The following is a 20,080-nucleotide window of genomic DNA, read 5'->3' on the forward strand; positions in this document are numbered from 1 at the left end:
CTTAACTTCAGCCAGTTATATAGAAGGACAACTCGTGTTTGTCATGTTTGACGTCACTTCCCTTTTCTTCACGTGCTTGTTACACATCTCCCGTAGCAATGATCTCTGTGTTAAAATTATATATGGGATGTATTTAACGAACTCTATCACATATTTTATAATGACTGACACCAATATTGTCCTTTAAATATTGTTTTAAAAATGGATTCAATTTATTTCATAAAACTGGACGTAAAAGCGTTCAATGGTAGTTTTTTTTTAAAATTAAATCAATATATACAAGTATGTCCCTTCAATATACTATAAATATGTTACAAAGAAAACTGCAGATTTTTTTTAGGTTTAGAGATCTGTTCTATCACAATAAACAGATACATTTGAATTTGTCAAAGACAGATTTCAGAGTCAGTTGCATGACAAACACTTAAATTAAGAGCGATTTCTTTGACGCTACCAATCAAACAGAACAATTTACAGACAAAGGTTTAGAAGAATGTATGATTCTTTGAGAGCACATCACAAATGTAAGCGCATGATACACCATGTGAGAGAATGTAAAGGTAAAAAATTTAAAATCAACATAGGGCTACGTAAAAACTTAAAAAAGATGACAAAATAGATGTTTCATTCAAACCCCATGTTAGGAAAATGTTAAACATTGTACATTTGTACAGTAATTAATATTCATTTTCATGATAAATACAATTTAAGGGCGTTGAGTACTCTAAAATGCACATTTTAAAGCTAGCACTGTAAGTTTTGTTCATAAGATATGTCCATTTTTGTTATGTTATTTGGGGTGATGAACTATTTCTAATCATCCAAAAAAATTGTATTTACCATCCATGTTCCAAACTTGGCCCAAAAGCCTGATAATAAAGGGTGCTGATGACAACAAAAGTCAAATTGTCTTAGTTATGCATCAAATTCGGCATGAACAATGCTAATTGCAAGTACAAAAAACATAAGGCAGATTTTTCGGCTATAAATTTTATACATTCAAAAATGGTATTCTATTCGATCAACAGTGAGGCTGATGTCCCCCGCCGAAATCCCCAAATAAATAGATGACACATATTAATTAATTAATCGCACATTTATTTTTTTCAAAAGTATCAAGCAATCAAACTATACACTAAGTTTCATCACGCTCGATCAGATGGAATCAAGATTATCTTGTCCCAAAGCATCGAAATGAAATGGGGTTTAACGTCCTACTGTTCTGCTCCTAACCTGGGCTAATGAAGACGGGCATACGCCATACAGTGTGCTATGAGGGAAATTTTGCCCGGGCAGCGGCGCTACGGCCTACTCTTATATCGAATTCTAACTGCCAAGGGGTCTTTTACGTGCACGCCAATGTGTACGCGGGACCTCGGTTTTTTCGTCCCATCCGAACGACCCAAAGCATCGACCAATGAAATCGATTAGCTCTGCTTAGCTTCAGCACGAAATGTTAATCATTGAACTCAGTCAAGACATTCGCCTAATAAACATCTACATCAAGTTTAAACATTCTACTTCAATTAAAAGCAGAGTTGTTATGTTCCAAAGTCTTGACCAGAAAATTCTCACCATCGAACTTTGTCAAGATAATGATATAATGAATCTATATTCAGAGTTTCATTGCTCTCACTTCATTATAACCAAAGTTATCGTGCCCCAAAGCATCAACCAATCAGATTGTTTATATCTGCTTAACGTAAGCAGACAATGTTCATCATCGAACTCTGTCAAGGCATTCACCTAATGAAAGCCTACACCAATTTCGAACATTCTACCTCAATTAGAAGGATAGTTATTATGTTCCAACGGCTCTGCTTACCATCAACAGAAAATGTTCATTATCGAACTTAGTCAAGGTATTGATGTAATAAAGCTATTAATAAAGCCTACACCAATTTCGAACATTCTACCTCAATTAGAAGGATAGTTATTGTGTTCCAAAGGCTCTGCTTACCCTCAACAGAAAATGTTCATTATCGAACTTAGTCAAGGTATTGATGTAATAAAGCTATTAGAACAAGCCAACAGTGAGGCTGATGTCCCCCGCCGAAATTGCAAAATAAATAGATGACACATATTAATCGCTTATTTATTTTTTTCACTAAGTTTCATCACTCTCTATCAGATAGAATCAAGATTATCTTGTCCCAAACCATCGACAAATGAAATCAATTAGCTCTGCTTGGCTTCAGCTCGAAATGTTAATCATTGAACTCAGTCAAGACATTCACCTAATGAACATCTACATCAAGTTTAAACATTCACCTAATAGACACCTACGCCAAGTTTGAACATTCTACCTCAATTAGAAGGAGAGTTATGGTGTTCCAAAGTCTAGACCAATCAAATTGCTTATCAATCTGCTTACCCTCAGCAAAAAATGTTCATTATCGAACTTAGTCAAGGTATTGAATTGATATAATAAAGCTATACACCAAGTGTCCTCACGTTCACTTAATTAAAACTAAAGTTATCGTGTCCCAAAGCATCACAGTCAAACTGCTTATCTCTGCTTACCCTAAGCAGAAAATTCCCATCTTCAAACTCCATCAATGCATTCACCTAATTGACACCTACGCCAAGTGTGAACATTCTAACTCAATTAGAATGAGTTATTGTGTTCCAAGGTCTCGACCAATCAACTCTGCTTACCCTGAGCAGAAAATGCCCATTATCGAACTCCATCAAGGCATTGACCTAATAAACACCTACACCAAGTTTGATCATTCTAGTTCAATTAGAAAGAGAGTTATTGTGTCCCAAAATGTGTGACGGACAAACAGACAGATAGACGAACCCATTTTAATAGTCCCCTGCTTTCGTCGAAAGGCGAGGGGCAACAAACCAATAATGAGGCTGCCCCCCACCGACATCTTAAAATAAGTAGATGACACATACTATTTACTAAACATACATTATGCAAGAGCTAAATCTGCCTATGAGCCTATGACAATCAACAAGGTTTTTAAAATGAGTATTTCTTGGCTTAGTGTGAAGTAATTTGACTGAAATTTTCAATCAAACCAATCATTTATACTTAGTCTAAGCAGAAGATGTTCACGATTGAACTCAGTCAAGGATTTGAAGTACCTGGAAGTGAAACTATACACTAAGTTTCATCGCGTTGCTTATCGCTACTTAGTCTAAGCAGAAAATTCTCATCATCGAACTTATTGGAGAATATACATGATCAAACTTTCAAGGCATTCACCTAATAAACACCTACAATGTACACCAAATTTGAAATTCTACCTCAATTTGAAGGAGAGTTGTTGTATTCCAAAGTCTTTATCAATCAAGACTCGGTCAAGGTTTTGAAGTATCTGGTAGTGAAACTATACACTCAGTTTCAATGAGTTGCTTATCGCTACTAAGCCTAAGCAGAAAATTCTCATCATCGAACTTAGTGGAAAATGCGCATGATCGAACTCTGTCAAGGCATTCGCCTAATAAACACCTGCACCAAATTTGAACATTCTACCTCAATTAGAAGGAGAGACATTGTGTTCCAAAGTCTTGAACAATCAGATCGAAGTCTTAACTTTGCCTAAGCAGAAAATGCTCAGCATCGAACCTTGTTAAGATAATGATGTAATGAAACTATACGAGCAGTTTCACCACTCTCACTCAATTAGAATCAAAGTTATCGAGCTCCAAAGTCCCGACCAATCAAATTGCTTATCGCTCCGCTTAACCTGCAAACAGAGTTCGCTCTATTACATAACAGCATCTTGACTTTTGAGAAATTACATTTGATCAGCAATAATTCATTTTGTGAAGTTACCAATTCAATAAAACAGACAGGCAGGCATACGGACAGACATATAGAAATTATTTCTGGGTCGTTTGTCTTCTCTTTTTCAAAGGTGTTTCATCAAGATCAATTGCTGCTTTCCTTGTCCTGATGTTCCCATGTGGATGAAGTTGGAGAGAGAGAGCGCTGAAGGCGAAGTTTATTTTCCTGGTAACTGGAAATTAAATTAAAAATTCTTACTAATCTATGAAATGTACATTTCTTCAGACAACATACATTAATTTAAAAAAGATCAAAGAATAATCGACAGTGTCACCTCTGAGAATTTAAAAAAGATCAAAGAATAATCAACAGTGTCACCTCTAAGAATGTTAAGAATTATTAACACGCAGATGGGCTGACAGATAGTCCAATGCAAATGGTTGACAGTTGGGAGCCAAGTGGCTCTTAAAGGATAATATTGGTGTCAGTCATTATTACATATGTGATAGAACTGGTTAAATACATTCCAAATATAACTTTAACACAGAGATCTTTGCTACGGGAGACGTGTAACAAGCACATGAAGAAACGGGAAGTGACGTCAAACATGACAAACAAGAGTTGTCCTTCTATATAACTGGCTGAAGTAACGAGCGATAACATACAAACGATCGAATTTCATTTCACTGATAATTCAGTTGAAGATGAAAAGTTGTTATACGAGACGATGAGAGTATATCTGACAATTAAAAAAAAGAATTGGCTGTCAGTAGATAAAAGATAACGAACAAATTAGAAAAAGTCCGTGCATTACCATGTTTTTATTAAGAACAGAATGAATAAAAACGGGAGTTTTCTATTTTTCTCGTGTCCCTTATCTAGTGACAGCCAATTCTATTTTTGAATTGTGAGATACCCTCTCACCGTCCCATATAATAACTTTTCAACTTCAACGGAATTATTAGTGAAATGAAATTCGATCGTTTGTCTGTTATCACTCTTAACTTCAGCCAGTTATATAGAAGGACAACTCGTGTTTGTCATGTTTGACGTCACTTCCCTTTTCTTCACGTGCTTGTTACACATCTCCCGTAGCAATGATCTCTGTGTTAAAATTATATATGGGATGTATTTAACGAACTCTATCACATATTTTATAATGACTGACACCAATATTGTCCTTTAAATATTGTTTTAAAAATGGATTCAATTTATTTCATAAAACTGGACGTAAAAGCGTTCAATGGTAGTTTTTTTTTAAAATTAAATCAATATATACAAGTATGTCCCTTCAATATACTATAAATATGCATACCCAAATTCATAGACTGTTGGGTTATCATTTCGCCTTCCCGTGGCCCTATGTCTGCCAATATGTTCTTCGAATGGGTCTTGACAAAATTTATTTGTCAAAACAAAACTGACCCCATTCTTAAGGAGAAACTTCGTTGCTTCCACAACTGATTTAACTATAGAAAAAAAAAGAAAACATTTAATATACATGTAGCTGGTGTAAAAATCTTTTATGGGTTTATTAAAATTACATACATTTTAAACACTGGATATGTCATGCAGAGTGGAGCAATTTAATTGAAATTTTAAACATATTCTACCTACGTTATCTATGTTTTAACTATTATAGCGAGAATAGTCAATTCTTCCATAATATTCCATAATGTATCTTTAATTAACCCACTTGACTAGACACATACCCTGTAAAACCTGTGACTTCTAATATAATAATAGGCTTGACAATGATGAAAATCCAAAATACATACCTGTAATTACTAATCCCTTGTAGGTTTGGTGAGTTAGGAACATTTTGGACTTTTCAATTTTACTAAATTCTGCTCGATCATTGACCTGCTTTTTCCAGTCTTCTAGTTATCCCAAGAAGTCATCAATAAGAAACTACATAAAATAAAAATCAGTCTAGTATATCTAGTATTTAATCAAATGTTTCCAATTATTTTCATTTACTAGAAATGATATAAAATACCAATCGGTCATTTTCTATATATATTTATCATTATTGTCATGTTATGTATAAATTAAATAAATGATGTATTAATGTGGAAAAGCCTCAAAGAATAAGTATGTTTTCAAATTTTTTTTAATAATGCCAATGACGAACATGTTCTAATATTTTGAGGTGGTTTAGTACTTAATCAATGTTTCTGATTCTCTTCATTTACTAGAAAACATGAATATAAATACTGGTACGTAACTCACCTTGAACCTGGGATCATCAATACTTTCGTATGGCATTAGATCTGTTTTTCTTTTTCTCTGTCCTTCAAACTTTGATCTTACATTCAAACAATCAAAGAAACGATCAATTAACAGAATAAACTTAACAGTTTCCTGGGCCTCTTCTCCACCAAATTCTTCGATCACCTTGCCAACAGAACGACTAAAGACCTGCAAATATTTATGATGGAATAATAAATTATGGTATTAGTATTATAACAATTTCTATTTTGACTAAAATGAAGTGTATTTAAATTCAAGTACCTCTCATGAATCATGCCCCCACACCCAACACAAAATCAATTTGTTGACAAATAGTGAACAATCAAATTTCCTAATGCATAAAAGCCTCTGATCCATAGATGAGTAAAATTTTACTGGATATCAGAAGGCATCTTCACATTAAAAGTTTAGTAATATATATATATTTACCTGGGCAACAAAATTCACTTTCATAACAGAAAATGATGTTAAATGAATGTGATTGTAAGTTTTGTAACCTTGCTCAACTCATGAGCCATATCTCTTTCATATACATCTGCCACATGTTTCCATAAAAGATTTTGGTTGTTCTTCTGCAAATAAAATTTAAAGAGTGATTGTAGAATATGTCTACCAACTGATTTATCACTACGTGTAAACTTCAAATGGCCAAAATTAATAAACTTTGTCTTTAAACCTATTCTGATTTTTATGTTGTCTCTAAGTCTTTCATGGATTGTCCCCTTGAGAGATGGAAACTTTTAGGTCCAGAGGAAATTTATGTGAAAATTGACTTACCCACAATAATCGACTGTTCCGATTACTACCAGATGCAGCTAAGTTATTTCTTACAGTTTTGAGAAGATGAGGAGCATCAGAAAAGAAATATATTTCTCTTTCAGGAGCAAATAAGTTGGTTGTTTTATGAACATCTGGTCCATGAGGAGATATAAATCTCATATTTGAGGAGGTCTTGTCAGATATAAGAGCAATTACCTAAACAAATATAACAATTTAATTTTTTTTACGAGATGTACAAGAAACTAAATATTGATTCATCAACAAATTTCCCGTCAGCGTAACTCACCAATCTGATCGAAAATTTCCATCAATTCTCCATCATAAATTCCGCAACTTCTCAATTTAATAATGAACCTTTTCCAATATCCACAGTAACAAGGGCATATTCAGAAACCAACGATTGGGGTGCACGGGAGGTGAAGTGCTGAAGGTGCGAAACACCTTTGACTAATACCATTTATCATGCTTTGTTACTAACCTTTAGATTGCAAACAGTTTCTAGATGTCCTACAGATTCCCCAAAAATTGGATAAAGATTGCTGGCAGTTGCAGTTTTAGTTGGAAACCATCCGATGGTATATTTGATGCTACGGTTGATACCAACAACCATAAATACCAAACAATGTGTTGCAACATTCTGTTTAAAATTACCTTCTTGATTAACACTATAAAATAGAAAAAAAGTATAAGTTAAACTATTCAAACTCGGAAGAATGGAAGTGACGTTATAGCTTTATAGATCATACCAGTTTCTTCATATCACCGATAGATTTAAAAATCTTCATATTCAGGTAGGTAGGCATATATTCCTGAATTACTTAGGGGATAAACCGTTAACACAGACTGTTTAGAATTTAGAAAGCTGCTTGTCATTTGATACCGCTTATGCTAGTAGGTTCCCACTATCACAATTCATGCTACGTGGTTTTACTTGTGAAGTAATTGTGGGGATGCTATCAGATCGTATCATACATTGAGGTCAGTTGTAGCAATCATGTTGATCGTATCGAAACGTATCCAAGCATATCTGCACATCTGAGTTAATTCGTTATTCAAAAGGACTGAGCAGAAAGCAATATACTGCCAAATTAACCTTTTGCTGCATTGTCCTTTAATACCTAATATCACTTACTTGTTAATGAAACCAATAACATTTCCTGTCTGTCTATCAAAAACCAAATCAGATTTAATGCACATCTCATCCATAAGCAAGACAACCCATCTCTGCTCCTCTTTTAATTGATCAGCTGCTTCCTTTATTTCTTTCAGAACATCTGGATGAAATCCTGGTTGAGGTTTAATGAAGTTTGTAAAATCACGAAGAGTTGATTCTCCTGGAAATATTAAAATTCCACACTCTCGTAAAGATCCATAGGTAGATGGACTTTAAGAATGTAGAAGAATGGCCAGTCTGATCATCATTGGGTGCCAGCTGTGACCTCTGTTTTTCTTAGAAAAGGCGCTTTTCTGTTCATTCCAAAAAAGTTTTACGAAAGGTTCAGTCACAGAGCTGCTATCCATTATACTGAACAGAGATTTGTGCATGTCTCTTTCAATGGGAATACATTCCTTGGCAAGTTGTTTTTTAATTTATTTTAGCTGTTTATTAACTTTCTTTAGTTGTTTTCGCGATTCTTTAAGAGCTCTAGTCACTATTTTAAATGGAGATTCCTAAACATTGTTTAGAACGCACAGAGCTTGCATAACTGATACTACTTTCAGATGTTGAATTCATTAATAACTTGACATGACGAAAATAATTAGATGTTTCTGACTGCAGTTCAGAATATGACTGACGTTCAGGAGATGTTATTCCGGTACAAAAATGAAGAGTTTCTATATAATTAATAATTGATGTTATGGAACTAGTTGAAACTATAAAAATATTTGGTATAAGATAATCATTAAGATGCACTGTAAAACTCATCGATTTATATACACTGGCAACAATTTGACAGCCTCCTTATCTAACAAGGATAATCTTATCAGGATCAAATGAATCACAACATCATTCATTTGGAATTTTTAATTTAGTAAATTCTTTCAATGCATCAAATGTGACAGATGGACCAGTAGAACTACCACGAGACAATACAGAAGATGAAATTCTTGATTTCTGTAAAGATAATTATAATAGTTACTTAGAATGTTTCAGAATATTTCAATTTCATAATTTAAAAAGTGAACCTATCAAAATTAAACGATTAATTAAACAGCCAAATAACTTAAACGTGCCTTATGTAAGATTATATTAAGAGCTGACATTTCTCGTTATATGTGTAATAGTTTAAAAAGATAGATAAATGACATTGAGAGTTGGTTATGGGCTTGGTAAGTTAATTAATGTTTAATTCATAATTTATATAACATTTAAAGGCACAAAGAAAGACCAGTAAAGGCAGACTCAGCTCTTGCATATGATGCATGCTTAATTTCATAATTAAACAGTATTTAGATAATAGTATAGTCAAATTATTGCAAGAATCTGATTCTCACAATTTCTAGTATTTCACATTAGGGGCCATACTATATACCGGAAAACAGCGGAAAACAACTGGAAAACACCATTTTATACTGAATACCGGAAAACACCGGAAAAACACTAAATACCGGAAAACATCCTAAATACCGGAAAACACCCTAAATAGGTAACCCGGAGCCTGGTCCTCTGTGTGCGGTTTTGGACCAAGTGAGCGCCGATGAAGGAAGGTCAAGGTCATTACGATGTTCGTTTTACAAATAGCCCCCCCCCCCCCAAAAAAAAAAAAATTAAAAAAAATTTCCAATTTTTTTTTCTGCAAAATTTTGTTGATGCCTATTATGCTTTGAATGTTTTAAAAGACGCAATCAGTCCACCTCCATCATTGACCATATTTTATTTTGTATTTTAATTTTAGTTTTCAGTAGATTTCAGTGTTTCAGTATTTCAGTAGTTTAAACACAGCCCTCTGAGGGCCCCGTTATATGCCGGTTGCGCCGGTCTCCTGATTCTTACTAGTAACGCTGGCATCAGGGTTGTACGAATAAGTGCAAGGCACGATTAGGCCAACTCCTCCCTAGATAACAAAAAATCACATCATAAAACAGCAAGTATCATCAAAAGCGAGTTAATAAATCTCTGAATAGTTCGAGTTGAAGTTCCAGGTTTAACCGCTATGTGTCCTAATCACCAAACGAAATGGATGCCACGCAATTCTCGGACAGGCTGTAATCTGAAAAGTGTCTATCCTTTCCAAGAGCTATCCATCTCGTTGGAAGGGCTAAAAATCTACTTGTTTCTGAGCTTACTTTCATTCCAGGGTCAAATATAATCACTTGAACCATAATAATATTCAACATATTCCAAGGGCCGCACACAGGATTTTTTTCTGGATTACTTTTCGAGCTTTTTTCCCCAACTCGTTGACCAGTTTTCCTTGAGAAAACCCCAACTTTCGCCCAATTGTCCATGAGAAAACTACATATTCTATCTTACTGCATTGACGGGAAGTGGTAAGCTGGACGTCTGTGAAAAGGGTTGATCGATAAATTTTCAAGGAAGCAATTGTTGTTTTTGTTTGTGAAATAGAGGACTCTAGCCGATGAGGCTACTTTCACCCCGAGAACCTCAGGCAACCAATTTGTTTTATGTACTACTATCGTAATAAAACATTACTATGTTAACCACTTCCTGGTGGCTGAAGACTTACACCGAATGCGTATTCGGAAAAAAAATGTCCCCGAGAAAATGTTTTTTCCGACAATTGATATTCGAGGTGTCTTCTGTTGCACAAATTATGCTGCACTGTGTAAGAACTTGCATCCTTTGATCTGAAGATTGTAGATGGAAAAGTATCATTTTCACTTTTTCAAAGTAAACCTGCATTTTCGTATATCATCCCGTAATTTGTGATTAATGACAATGACTGTGGAAATAATATGGGTTGAGGAACGGAAGATCTATGTTCGTCACGTGACTGGACAATTCCACCCCCGTCCCACCCTGACGATGATCCCTCCCGGAGCGGCGCGGCGCGGCACGCTCTCTAAAAAAAATCTCGGGCACAGTTTACTCTTCTAAGTTTTCCGGTAGCTATTTAGTAATGCGGATTTTGGTCCTCGTGTGTGGTTTTGGACCAGGTGAGCGCTGATGAAATAAGTTCATTAACATACAAGCGAGCTATCGCCTAACGGTCAAAGAAAAATTTCTTTTCAGATTTTTTGTTAACAATTTCTTCTCCCAAATTTCTCTCAAAAAAAAAAATCAAATTTTTTCCAAGTATTTTTCTCTGTAAAATTATTTTCTACGGAATGTTTTTTTGTAAAACCAATTTTTCGGAAAAATTCGATTTTTTTTTTTTGTGACAAAATTATTTTTTTTGGGGGGGGGGGGCGGCTATTTGTAAAACGAACATCGTAATGACCTTGACCTTCCTTCATCGGCGCTCACTTGGTCCAAAACCGCACACAGAGGACCAGGCTCCGGGTTACCTATTTAGGGTGTTTTCCGGTATTTTGTGACAGAAAATTTTTTCGTCAAAAAATTTTGGAGAAAAAAAAATCGGATTTTATTTTTTTTTGGGGGGGGGGGGGGCGGCTATTTGTAAAACGAACATCGTAATGACCTTGACCTTCCTTCATCGGCGCTCACTTGGTCCAAAACCGCACACAGAGGACCAGGCTCCGGGTTACCTATTTAGGGTGTTTTCCGGTATTTAGGATGTTTTCCGGTATTTAGTGTTTTCCTGTATTCAGTATAAAATGGTGTTTTCCGGTTGTTTTCCGGTGTTTTCTGGTATATAGTATTGCCGCCCATGAGGCTTTTCTAGATGCACTCTTGCATGGCAATTATTGCCAATGTGACAAGACTAAATTTTTACTGGGGGGAGGGGGGGGGGTAAACATTACTCCATTTCACAGAAATTAAATGTAATAAATAAAGGGGGTTTCTCATAAGAACATATACATCAATCCCCCTTGTTTTGGATACAAATATTTTATTTGATATAGGCCTTTATTATCAGATAAAGAAAATTTTAATGGAAATGTACATAAAGAAATGCATATAACACTTACCGGTGGTTTCCTTGCAGGTAATTTGAGTGTTATTATAGTCTTTTGAGGCAGATGAAGAGTGGGTAAACTTCCAGGTTTTAACTGTCTTCTTGTTTTTCCAGTACTGGTAGTAGCTGTAATATAAATATAAATAATTTTAGGAAAGCTTTTGTACATTGCTTAATCTATGTTGTTGGATATCTAGAAACAAAAAATGATAATTAAATCTGTATCACTGGTAGCCCTCTGCCCTCAGACCAATGGGTTTCCCTGGAGCCCTGTGATGGTGAAGAATATCTGACATGACAAGAAGCGAAACCAGCTTGATTCACCTTTCCTGCACCCCATTCATAAAACATTTATCTCCGCAGATTATGGCCATTTATACACATTTTTCAGTGGATTCTAAGACCAATTAGATTCATTTAGATTTTTTTTTTTTATATATGTCAATATTTTTTTTTAGAACTGAACCATGCTCAACCGTCCGAAGGTCAGAGTCAAAGCTCGCCCATTGACGGACCTAAATACTTACAAACTTGAAAAGATATCTTTCAATCAATATCATAATTTTTTAGTTTTGTTCACTTAGTCTTATAATATGATGATGCAATACAATAACAGAATTCTACATGGGACTTCATTATCAAAGATTATCTTTGTATTAATCCAATTGAATAAATAACATCTAAAAAAAATATTATCTGCCACTGACACTGCACTATAATTCATAAAGTATTGTAAGTCTTGGGGCTATGCCTTACTAGCCTCGTATAATTAAACAATTGTCAGTTTTATCATTGAATTGATAATATCAAATTTAAAATATAAAATGATCTGCCACTGCCAGTGTTTAAAGTATATGATATGAGTACCGGTATATGAGTCTTTTAGGCCTATACTACTAGGCCTAGCTGCCTATTAAACAACTTAACAAGTGTCAGTTCTATCATTGAATTGATAATATCGAACTTAAAATGCTATTTCAGCAAACACTTTAAAATTAGGCATTGAACATCAAAAGATTTTAACGAATCTTCAAGTCCCGATTGCTTTTTTGTTTACATTTAGGCCTATTACCTAGTCTACTTACCGGTAAAAAAGCACTCATCTTCAAAATGTCTTGAGCAAATAGTTAGTCTGTCGATGTTCACTCGATCCTCCCTAGTTGATTTTATGATGCGTAATAGTTTTGATTTCCACTCAGGGTTGTTTCTTGGAAGTCTATGGAAGGAGAGGCCACGGTTTCTCGTTTGACAGGCGGAGCATCCGACGAAAACACAGTTGCTTCCCGGCACTTTGACAGCAACAGGAAGTATATATTTATATGGTAAAGTAAAGCTATATGACGCCATGACGTCATAGTTTTTATGGCGTCATAGTTGGGACCCAAAATGGCGTCTGTAAATGAGTTGTCGTAACTTTCCCTATACAGGGCTTTGGAGACAGGTAGTGGGCAGCCATATTTTGACGTAGTGTTACTAAAAATAGACGGGTATCCCTAATGATGGCGTTAAAATGAGTAAGCTAGAAGATTTGTTAATCTTATCTTTAATCTCTAAGATTGCTCTAGCCAAATTAAACGTTGATCGTGCGACATCTTATTGTTATTTTAAACCCAAACAAAGCGACAGTTTAAAATCAGCTCTTATAATCAGATACAATCGCTCATACTCATCTTTCATTTGTTTTATTGCCGTATTCCAAAATATTAATTATTGTTCCGTTAAATTCCATTATTGAGAAAAAATTGCATAGTTTCGGCTCTAATCCACAAGCTAAACATAAACTACCACTGCATTTTATTGGTGTTGACATCTTTATTGCATACTTCAGCGCCCGATCATGTTTTTGTTTACATTGGTAATGTGCGCAGAAAGAGATGCGCACTGCCGGGTGGAATTCCTCCTGGCAAGATGGCTGCCCGCTACCTGTCTCTATATTGAAGTCAGAATAGCGCAGTGACGTAGGAACCAGCCTGACGTCATTTAGAGCAGGTTGTCCAGTCTAAGCCTTTTATTGAACTAGTAACACAAAGCAAAATAAAAAAAAAAAAAAGCATTAGCATCGAACAATATATCGAATACATTTACAGAGCAAGAAAGCATCGACATCGTTGTCCCTTCTTCTGTTCCTCTTGCAAGTCGGGAAAATGATCCCTAGCCCATTGTTCGGCGAGTATATCGTTTAAAAGATACACACGACCGAAAACGGAAAGGGGGTATGGGAAAGGAACGTGAAATCGATGACACAGAAAATACAAGCAATAATGTCCGCACACGACACTGTCGAGTCCTTGAATCCATCTGGGTTGGTAGTCGAGTTGTTGATCTTGGACGAAACGTCGAAAGGCTTCTCCATGATATCAGGTGGACAACCATAGGAATCAAAGAAGGTGACGTATGCTTTGGGGTACGAGGTCGGGTGCAATATATCCGGGTGATTACGAGCACACACACCCCCGAAAACGGGAGAGGGAGATGTTTTTCTAAAGCTCGTGTCAGTTGTCGGTTGGGGAGAGCCTCACCAATCGGTGATGACTTTTCTGTAGCGGTCGATTTCCAAACAGAACAAGACTGAGGTGATTTGTCGGGGCGGCACTACATCTCGACCTTCCTAATCGCTCTGGTGTTTCTTCTCAAGGTCGGTCATTTCCTTGTTGTTGGGGTCCAAGCGGGCGGGTTAATTGGCCAAATGATTGTAGATGGGAGCCAGATTCCACAATTATCCAGTTTAGTGTTCAGGACATCCAGGATATGTCTGAGCGACTCGTAGTCGGCACTCGTGATGTGTGTTTCCATTTAGATCGATCCCTTGGCCTCTTTGCCCTTTACATCCTTGAAACAATACGAGGGATCGATTACTCCGGGTTCTTCGCTCGAGGGCGACCAAGAATAAACGGGTAAGCTGATCGTATCGTCTCGGTGATCGATGCTGTTCCATTGGTCAGGTAATGTGATCATGGACAGACCCACTTCCCATTCCCGATGATCGACGAGAAGTGGCGGATCCAGTTGTGTGTGATACGTGGAGACTTTGTTGTCGGGATACCACGGCATGGAACTGTCACTAGGGAGCTTGAGGTAATAGGGTCGGTCCCTGTTCATTATGTTTGGTTTTCAAGGTCGGAGAAGGTAACAGGTAACCTAGGGTACTGGAGAGCAGTCTGTAGTCTTGAAAGTCAATTGGACAAGGAAACACCCGCCACGACGTACACTAAAATCATACGATTTCCGTTTGTGTCGCACGTTTTCCCAAGAGTGACCAATTGTGGGATGTCGCGGATGTGGGCGTGGTTTCGTCTTGCATGTTGACTGATGTCAGCGTCTCTCGCCGGATAACCCAAACATTTCACGAACACTTTGTCTTATTTTCTTTCGAGTACTCTTTCGATGGGAAAGATCTCATGGTCGTTGACTTGAACCGCTTGCAATTCTTCGGGATAGAAGGTGCCCTGTATGGGTTCGCCTCTTTCGTCCCAAAGTTTGTAACCGGGATCGACGTTGGGTGCTACGTTGATCGTTTCCAGAGTCCAGGTCGGCCAGTAACCTTTGTCGAATGCACCGTGTTGTCAGCATCCATTCGTGTTCCGGACGTTCCACCACACTGGCCTTGGATTCGACGTTGTGTGTCACGAAAAAATGAATGTTTTTCTTTTTTTTAGGTAAGCTTGCATTTTTCGATTGAGGAACTCGGTGCCTCTGTCCGTTTGAAAGATTCGACGAAAGGCATCCACCAAACTGTCTCCCGTCTTGTTTTTGAGGGGCAACACCAAAGCGTACTTGGAAAAAACGTCGAGGACCCACAGCAAATACCTGTATCCCTCGTTTTTTGGGCCAAGGCCGACATATCGTTCAAGTCGGCTTGCCACTGATGATCTATGCCGGCCACCACCGTGGGGGACCGAGAGAATTTCTTTTTCAGTGATTTGTGCAATTTGTACGGCCTTTGTTGTTTCAACCATGCCTCGACTTTGTCCAAGGGCACACCGGTAGCTTTGTGGAGACCCAGGGCTCCACCGAAAGCGGCCGGGTGTTTCGGGTCGTAATAAGACTTTCTTCAGCTTTCGATCCATGTTTCAGCAGGTTTCCATGTGATCAGGCAATTTATAGTCTTTTGCATGGGGGGGGGGGGGCATCTGGTTCGTCTGGTAGGTGTACTCGTAGTGGGGTATCCGTACTTGAGTCCGAGCGGGTGGCGTGAACAACCCGTTCCATTGTTCTTGATTGCCGATGGCTTCGCCCGGTACGTTCGTGACTTTCAAACTTTGCATCACTCCAAACCATCCCAGTGGAGCCTGAGTATTCTTTCGCCGACGAACCAAATCGTTCACGATGTCGATGGCATTGGTACCGGGCACGGGTACGCCATTCCGAACCAATTCCAAGTTCTCGTTCCACGACCAAGGTGTCTTTTCCTTCAGGTGTTTCAACAAAAGGCGAGCTCGATGTTGAAAGATTCGGGGGACCGACTCCAGGATGGGTGCCTCCGAGACCACGGTTGCTTCTTCTTCTTTTTGTTTTGGTATTTTCTCGTCCGACAATGGAATGACCTGCTTTCTTTTCCTTTGCATCGTTTAATAACGTTGTAACAACTGTCCGTAGTAAGGGAGGGTTTATAGGGACGCACTGACCTTGACCCCCAGTGACCTTGCACTGAGTGATCCCTATGACCTAGTTCATTGTGACCTTGGCCGTGACCAGGTGATAACCCCGTGACAGGAGGGCGAGAAAGAGGGGCGCGCGCACGGGAAAGAATAAGAAGAAGAAGGGGGAAGACCAAAGGAAGGGGAAACATCTCTTTTTGCATTGATTATGTTGGCCTGAAAAGGGCCGTTGTCCTAACTAGAATGTGAGGGTGCGACGCACTTTATGTCGGTTGCGTCTGATTGTCTCCACTAATTCGGGAGGGGGTCTTTTCCTGGGAGGTGTTTTTAATACCTCGTCAGGTAAGACGAAGATATCGTCAGGGATAATCACGAGATACACGAGAGTGTCTACGCTGCGGTTTTCTTCGAGGCGTACGATGGGAGCAACTTTCGTTTTATAACCGTAAGGGCTAATCCATTTGAGAGGTATAACGTCAAAGACGAGTCGATTCATGGAGTGACGTCACAGCGCTTAGGATAACGTGATGCAACGTTATGCATCGTAGATTGAACGTTGTGGACTAAAAATAGACGTGATGCAACGTTATGCATCGTAGGGTGTACGTTGGAAGCTAAATATAGACCTGATACAACGTTATACAACGCATGTGGCACGTTATACCACGTACGGTGTACGATATCGAACGTTTGATAACGTCACAAAATAAGGGGCACTTTTATGCTATCACCGAGCCGAGCAAGATGAGTTTTTCTTTACGACCCGTCGACAGAAGATACAGCAGATTGTTTAGAACTGAATCGCTATGTGTGGAAATAGACTATCTGGAGGACTGGCCCCACGTCCCAGCAATAGGTGTACCACAACGATTACACGACACTTTTGAAGCCATCATTGAGGAAATTCGTCGAACCTTGGACGCCAGAGAAAGTGACTACGTAGAATCGCCATTAGTCACCCAGGACTCAAATCGCACATCTGGTTACCGTTCCGTGAGCATCGCTTGTTAAAAGCCGAAGACGTTTTACAGAAAGTGGCTGCCGTATTACAGAGTAATGAAGAATTTCGACTGGACCAGCGTACGTCCATGAGTATCTGTCACGTGTCCCTTCGCGATGGCAGAGGTAGCGGTAAAATAAACGGTGGAACAAGGCAAGCCTGCATGGGTGTGGAAACGTGGTAACTGTATGCCAAGTATTTGGGAGAACAAGGATACCAATTCAACGTTTTCTCTCAAGTCATCTTCGGTTAGGCGATCTATCCGGAACAAAATATGTCTCCGGAACACCAAAACACCTGAACCTGTATTTACACAACAGATATTACGACGTCATCTCGTCCATGCCCTCCTTTGTGAAAGGGTCAGGTGGGACACGATCATGCCGAGAAACATTCGTGTCACGTCATGTGCCAAGGATGCAAGAAAGTGGGTACACCCTGTCGACCCGATCCCAATACAAAGACTTGTTACCGATGTCATCGCGTGTTTATGAGCCGTCAGTGTTTCGACAACCACCTCGCCAAGTGCAGTATATGTCATCGCTGGAGGAAATGCGAGAAGTGTCAGAAGGAGTGGGACGTCATCAATGCCAAGCGAAATTTGGAAGAACACCGATGCGGAGAATACAAGTGCCCCATCTGCCGAGAGTGGCACACAGCCGAAAAGCAGCTTTGTTACATTCAACCGCTAAACTCACCCATCTACATGAACGGAGACAGGAAGACACAAATCGACAAACAGCAGACGACAACGTTGACCCGCTTCGTCTTCTTTGACTTTGAATGCCAGCAAGATTCCGGTGAACACGTGCTGTCACTTTTGCATCGACAACCAAGAACCCTGCGAGCACTGCGACCAATATTGTAATCACCAGCGAGAAATTGTTTTTAAAGGCCAAGACACGCTGGACGATGTGGGGAAAATGCTTTTTGCAACTCGCTGCTCACGGAACGGTGGTAGATGGTCGGAAAAATGACAATCACGAATCGAGTCCCGTGATCGCCGTGGCTCACAACTTCAAAGGTTACGACGGACTGCTGATTTTACAGACGCTGCACAAACATTCCCTTGATGGGAAAGCGATGACGTTCGCTGTCGGCACGGTAAAATTCATCGATTCCCTCATCTTTTTACCTTTACGGGACATGCCTAAGACCTTCGGCCTGCAAGAACTCAAGAAAGGTTATATCCCTCATCACTTTAACAGACCGGAGAATGAAGATTACGTGGGTGCCTATCCTCCAGACACCGATTACTATCCAGATGGCATGAGTGTATCGGAACGAGAGAAATTTCACGAGTAGTTTAAACATATTTTATTGACAAATATCAAAAGGATTGAGCACAAGTTTCAAAAACTTAGAAAAGCCCTTTCCATACATACAAATGATAGACAAAATTTAATACAAACAAGATTTCGAAATAGTATATACAATAATAAATAATTTATAAGTAATATAAGTAAAATCAGATGAATAATATCGTAAAGCTCTATATAAAAATAAGCGAAGAGGTGATAAAGAGAATATAAAATTATATTTAAAATTATATCGCAATATCACTGTTATACAATTTGTACAATATATTTATAACATTGAAAAATAAAGTTTAATAAATGGGATATAATTGAACTGATGCATGTATAAAATGATTTGCTAAATAATTCTAAACAATCGACTTAATTACGCTCTCTTAATACCCTTACGAACGAAAATTTGCTAAATGTGCAAGGGAAAAAAGGAAATATAATGATATAACCGCAACCAAAAAATGGGGGTGGGGTGAGGGGATGGGAGAAAAAAAAAAGAAGAAAAATGTTATCCACCAAAAAAGCTATTGCTAATAATATATACTAAGATGTAACTAATATCAATAACTTTTATCTAAATCGTTTTGAAAGTTTGATATATTTGTGAACTTCAAGGAAAAGGTTTGTATTCATCTCAATCGACAATTCTGAATTACCGCACAATAGGATATCTATATTTATCACAATGTATTTAATAGTTCGGCACGAATTACATCATATACGTGACATTGCAGAAAATAGTGTTCGGCATTTTCTATTAATTTGCCACAAGAACATGTGGGATCATTCACAACGTTTATTTCATACAAATCAATATTGCAACGAACTACACCCATGCCGTATTCTAGTGTGAATAATATTTTCATGTCTATTACCTTTACAGTAGTAGATTGACGCTTTATGTATTAAGGAACGTAATTTTTGTTTGTATAGATATTTGAAGGATTTAATGTTGGTTGATTGCTTTATGGGGTCCTCTAATAATTCCCAATCTCGAATTGTTGTGGGGAAGTACGAAGTTTGGTGTAATGTTGTTCTACAATAAGGATTTCTATATTCGCTAATTTTTCTTAAATTGTATTGTTGTGGCCTCTGTTAATAATATTCTAGAATGTCATATAAATATGCCGGGTTTCTCTGATTTTTAATTTGTAAAAAATGTAGTTAGTCGCTTTTGTGTACGTCTGTCTGACAATTTATTCCATCCGGTTTCAAAATAAAGCACTACACGAGAACAAGTTTTAGTTAGTCCAGAGATAATCCTGACAGCTTCTAGCTGTACCTGTTGAAGTTTTTCGGTATTGGAAACGTTACACCCATCCCACACTTCACATGCGTATTCCAATTTTGGCCTT

The 20,080-nt window shown here is 37.9% G+C and overlaps 1 long non-coding RNA gene across 1 annotated transcript; it reads right to left on the bottom strand.

Annotated features, from left to right (window-relative positions):
- Positions 1-1,016: 1,016 nt before the first annotated feature.
- On the bottom strand, positions 1,017-6,964 carry LOC126825455 (uncharacterized). The gene is made up of 6 exons (XR_007681976.2): positions 6,773-6,964; positions 6,425-6,567; positions 5,975-6,163; positions 5,521-5,653; positions 5,058-5,211; positions 1,017-3,974 (listed from the first exon to the last, which is right to left on the bottom strand). It is a non-coding gene; the product is annotated as an uncharacterized LOC126825455 (long non-coding RNA).
- Between the last annotated feature and the right edge of the window lie 13,116 nt (positions 6,965-20,080).

The sequence above is a fragment of the Patella vulgata genome, chromosome 6, assembly GCF_932274485.2.
Source record: "Patella vulgata chromosome 6, xgPatVulg1.2, whole genome shotgun sequence".
NCBI classification, from domain to species: domain Eukaryota; kingdom Metazoa; phylum Mollusca; class Gastropoda; family Patellidae; genus Patella; species Patella vulgata.